The sequence below is a fragment of the Lathyrus oleraceus genome, chromosome 3 (genome assembly GCF_024323335.1).
Source record: "Lathyrus oleraceus cultivar Zhongwan6 chromosome 3, CAAS_Psat_ZW6_1.0, whole genome shotgun sequence".
Lineage (NCBI taxonomy): Eukaryota > Viridiplantae > Streptophyta > Magnoliopsida > Fabales > Fabaceae > Lathyrus > Lathyrus oleraceus.
In genome coordinates this window covers 421,994,611-421,999,910 of record NC_066581.1, presented here as the reverse complement: position 1 = coordinate 421,999,910, position 5,300 = coordinate 421,994,611, and positions in this window count along the sequence as shown.

Genomic DNA, 5,300 nt, shown 5'->3' with positions numbered 1-5,300 from the left:
TCATATTTTTGTGACTTCAAATAAAATATTTATGAATTTTTGAAAATAAAAGGAATTAAATCAAATTAAAACAGAAATAAGAAAAAGGAAAAAAACCAGCGCGCTTGGATCATTTCATTAAATGACGTGGCCATGATCTGAGGGTTCAGAGGCGCGGTCATATGGTATACCTGAGTCAAGCGCATCACACATGGAATTAAAACAAGTCATCCAAATGAAAGGCCAAGATTATAACATTTCAACCAGATCTGATGGCTCTGAGGCTCCCACGTGGGGATGGTGGTGGAAACCACCATCTTCTTCGGCCAGACAACTGATTCCGGCCACCACGCGCAGGGAATCCAACCTCAATGAAAATGAAAAAGCAAGGTATCAAAATGAAGCTAAGGTGATGTACATCACCTCTGTAACCAAGGATTCTCCTCAAAGTTTCTATTTAAAGAGAAACATGAGCTTGAAGATCATGGTGCATGATCTGAAATGGCACGATTTGCAAAATTGAGACCACCACTAGCCTGCCTCATGCATGAGGACTTCAGAAAACAACAAAAACCAAAGGAATTCACATCATACAGCAAGATCTAAATCAAGAAAAATTGAGGTTCTACCTCTGAAATACAGCTTCAAACAACACGAATTCTCCAAGCTTTTGATCCAATCTTGCTCTGGAAGTGTGGTGATGATGCAAGGCTAAGGAATTGAGTTGTGAAGATCAACTAAGGATGTTGAAATTCAAGCTTGAAATTGAAATTGAAAACTGAAATTCCTTTTGGTGAGGGTTTGGTTTTCAATCCAGCAACGTTTTAGATCTCCTTCATGTTAATTTTTGAATGAGCATGAGCTTCTATTTATAGCTGGAATGGATGCAAGGTGGTGTTTGGCTCGTGTGCATGAAACTTGGATCCTTCATGCATGGGCCTGTATAGGCGCTTGCAAATCCCAATAATGAATGGAAATGCATGCTGAGGTTAAATGTAGTTGAATTGGACATGCACAAGAGGCTGCACAAGCTTGCATTCCAAGTTATGATGTGAATTGCAAAAATGAGCATAAACATTAAGCTCTTCGAAACTCCCACATGGAGAATCCAAAAATGGTCATGTGAGTAACGGTTGGAAAGCTCTTGGAATAAGGAACAAAAGTCATGTTGGGAAAAAATTCATTTAGAGTTTGGAAATTTATGAAAACTGGCTATGAAGTTTTGGGTACAAAACATGTCTAGGTTCCCTTTGAAAATTTTCAACAAAAGCAACCACTTTCAAGCCCTTATATTTCAATGATTCAAGCCTCAAACGGAAAACCCTCCAACATCAAAGTCGTAGATATTTTCAAGATGATCAATCTAGACTGAAATTTTGCATAATTTGGATTTTTAATAAGAAAGTTATGGGCACTTGAAGTTGGACATTATTCAAATTCAATTACTTAGGTCCAAAGTGACCTATAATGTTTTGTATTATCACATGTGTTTATTTTAGGATTATGAAATTTTGTCCAACACAACATTTGAATTAGACATCTTAATATTTCCAATGCATTTGGTATCACCTCAAAATAATAAAGAAATAAGGAAGTTAGGTCCTTGGGAAGTTGACCCAAAATTAGGGTTTCAGTCAAAATGACCTATAATGTTTTGAAATGAATGATGACCTTCCAAGTTTCAAATGGATTTTTGATAAACATGAAAGTTGTTCATATGGTTCTTAAGAACCTTTTTTATCTTGGGGTCATCTTAATATGACAAACACATCACAAGTTGCGTCTCAGTGATCCTCAGTTTAGTCAGATGACTTGACTGGTCAACTTCTCAAGGCCAAGCTTCAAATCTTGATGAATGAATGATTGAGGAACCTCACATGAGCTCATATATGCCTAAAATAATGAATGAAATAACTTCCCTTGATTAAATTTGATCATAGGTTGAGGTTGCTTCATGAGCAAGGCATAGTCAAAGCACGGTTGAATTAGGGTTTCCTTGAGAAACAAATCCTCAAGCCCGTTGGGTTATCTTGATCAAATTGGCAAATTGAGAAATTTTGGATAAATATATGATGATTAAGAGCTTTTTAGACCATTGTCATACTTGTTATCATCTTCATCTGGCCATTTCATTGAGCTTAGGAGCCTCCTAGGAGCATTGGAGCACATGATCACCTGAGCTTCAAAACAAAAAGAGTTGCTGACATATTTTTGTGCTTTTGGTTAGTAAACAAAATAAGAAAAGCAATAATTCACAATACAAGCATGCTTGGTAGTCTCAAACTAACTTACACAAGTCCTAACCCCTAGGGTTAAGGAGCCACACATGCCATGATCCTTGAGGCAATGCAGTGAGCAAATGATATGATGCCATGAGGGATCTTAGGGTCAAAATTAGGGTCTTACAGATGCCCCTATTTAAGGTCATTCTAGCAGGAGATATGAAGGTTAAAATCTTCGTCTTGACGAGGTAGAATGGGCTTAAATAATAACAAAGAGACGAATTTTGGTCCCTAAGAGACCTCATGATGCAAATGTATGCATGCAAAAAATAAAATCTTCATGGTGAATAATTGCCACGAAGGAAAAGAAATCAGGAGAAACTAAAAAATCCATAGGAGTAACACACTCACTAGGGAGACAGAGACTCTGTGAAAAATAGGGTAAAAATGCGTGAGCAGGTCACGACTTGAAAACTTGCTGGGAGACACGAAGGGATTCCACGAAAATAAATCGATGGAAAGACTCGAGCGGACGCAAAGGCGCATGTATTGGGGGATATGCCAATACAACGAAGCTATCCACAAAGGATACATCGGATAAAAATCCGGACTCAGACGGGGATGCCCACAAAGGACTCAGCTGAGGAAGAAAAAGCGAGATATTACCGGATACTGGGTAATAAACTCAAAGAGAGATATGTTATCGAAACATTGGTTACTGGGTGAGAGAACAAAACGCTAAGGGAGAAAGAATATCTAAGACCGGTATAAGGGTGAGAGATATCAATCATCCGAAACATCTGAGGAGGACCCAAAAGGTACATCTCAACTCAGGAAAATCTGACTCCACAGGGGACAAAAAGTCATAATAGGGAGCAGAAGGAAGGAACACTAGGGATACCGGTTATTGGGTATATAATAGGTGACCAACCAGGCGCGAATTGGGAACATATCTAAGACACTCATCATCCTAAAGGAGGACTGAAAAAGCAAACTCGACTTACAGGATGGACATTCGATTTTGCAAGGAAATACGAATCTTACTCAATTAGGGAAGAAAAAGACTTCGACTGAAGAGCGCATGAGATATATTATATATTACCGTCATAACGTATATAACATACTCGCATGGAAGATTATCCACAACCGGTTACTGGGTTAATAAAGGATAAATCGACCGAAAAGAAAGGACATCGGGATACCGGTTACTGGGTATATAATGATGACCAATCAAAAGGAGAAACAATCATTACCAATCAAGGGTAAATGAAAGATGACTCACGGGGGATAAATTGCTTGACAAAAGCAATTATCCAGAGATATAACGCCGGTTACTGGGTGGTATACTCAAAAATGAAGGAATATCAATACCGGTTACTGGGTAAGGATAACCAACAAAGAGAGGATTACATCTACCAGTTACTGGGTAGAAAACAACAAAAATAGGACTTACAACTACCGGTTACTGGGTAGAAGGCCACAGAAATAGGGCTTACAACTACCGGTTACTGGGTAGTGTAAGACCCTAATTTTGAACCTAAGATGCCTCATGGCATCATAACATTTGCACTTTGCATTGCCTCAAGGATCATAAGCATCTTGGATCCCTTACCTTTGGGGTGGGACCTCTTGTGAGTTGGTTTGAGATCACCAAGCATGCTTGAATTGTATATTATTGCTTTTCTCATTTTATTTACTAACCAAAAGCATAAAAATATGTCACTAACCTTTTTTGTTTGTAGCTTGAGCAGTCACAAGGTCAAAAGCTTCTAGGAGATCCTATGTGCATTGATAGGGCCAGTTGAAGATGAAAGCAAGCATGGTAATGGTTCCCAAAGCTCTCATCCATCAAATATGCCTCCCAAGTGTATCAATTCATCATTTTGATCAAATAAAATCAAGGGGGTTTGAGGTTTGTTTCCCAAGGAAACCCTAATTCATTTGTTCATCAACTATGCCTTGCTCATGAAGCAACCTCAACCCATGGTCAAATAAAATCAAGGTAAGTTCCTTAATTCATCATTTAATGTATATTTTAGCTTAATTGAGTGTCCTCAATCATCAATTCATCAATATATGAGGTGTGGGTTTGAGAAGTTGATCAATCAATCCATCTGACTATTTTGAAATGCACTGAGACCTAACGTTTTATGTGTTTGTCAAATGGATATGACCCCAAGAGAAAAACTGTTCTTAAGGACCATATGAACAACTTTAATGTTCATCAAAAATTGATTTGAAGCTTGGAAGGTATTCATCCATTCCAAAACATTATAGGTCATTTTGACTGAAACCCTAATTTTGGGTCAACTTCCCATGGACATAACTCATTCATTTTTCATGATTTTGAGGTGAGATCAAATGCATTAGAAAGCTTAAGATGTATACTTAAAATTTTATGTTGATAAAAAATTCAAAATCTCAAAATAAATACATGTGATAATGCAAAATGTTATAGGTCACTTTGGACCAAATGCATTGAAAAGTGAAAAAGTCCAACTTCAAGTGCCCATAACTTCTTCATCAAAAATCCAAATGATGCAAAATTTAATTCCAAATATATTTTCTCGAAAAGATCTAAAACTTTGATGTTGAAGGTTTTGTTATTTGGAGCTTGCATCATTGAGACAGAAGGGCTTGAACTTTGGAAAATTTTGAAAATCTCACATATGCATGTTTTGCACCCTACACTTCATGTCCAATTTTCATCAATTCCCAAGGCCCAAATGGAGTTTTGATCAACATAACAAATGATCCTTATGCAATAAGCTTTCCAACCATTACTCATAAGGTGGTGTTCCTATTTTTAACATGGCATTTTCGAAGGCTTGAATATAATAGTGCATTTTTTGAAGATCATTTAATTTGCCTTGCATGAGCTAATACAGTCTAATCTGCACGTCCATTTTGCTTTCATCATGCATCAGCTTTCAATTCCAGTTGCAATTGGGCCCTCCATGCGCCTGTACAGGCCCATGCATGGAGGCCCTTTCCATTCATGCAAGCATTTTGATCATGCATTTCAGCTTGCTTCTCCTATAAATACCAGGCTAATGCTCTTCATTTCTTCAACCTTAAGGCGCCCCAATTGCTGCTAAA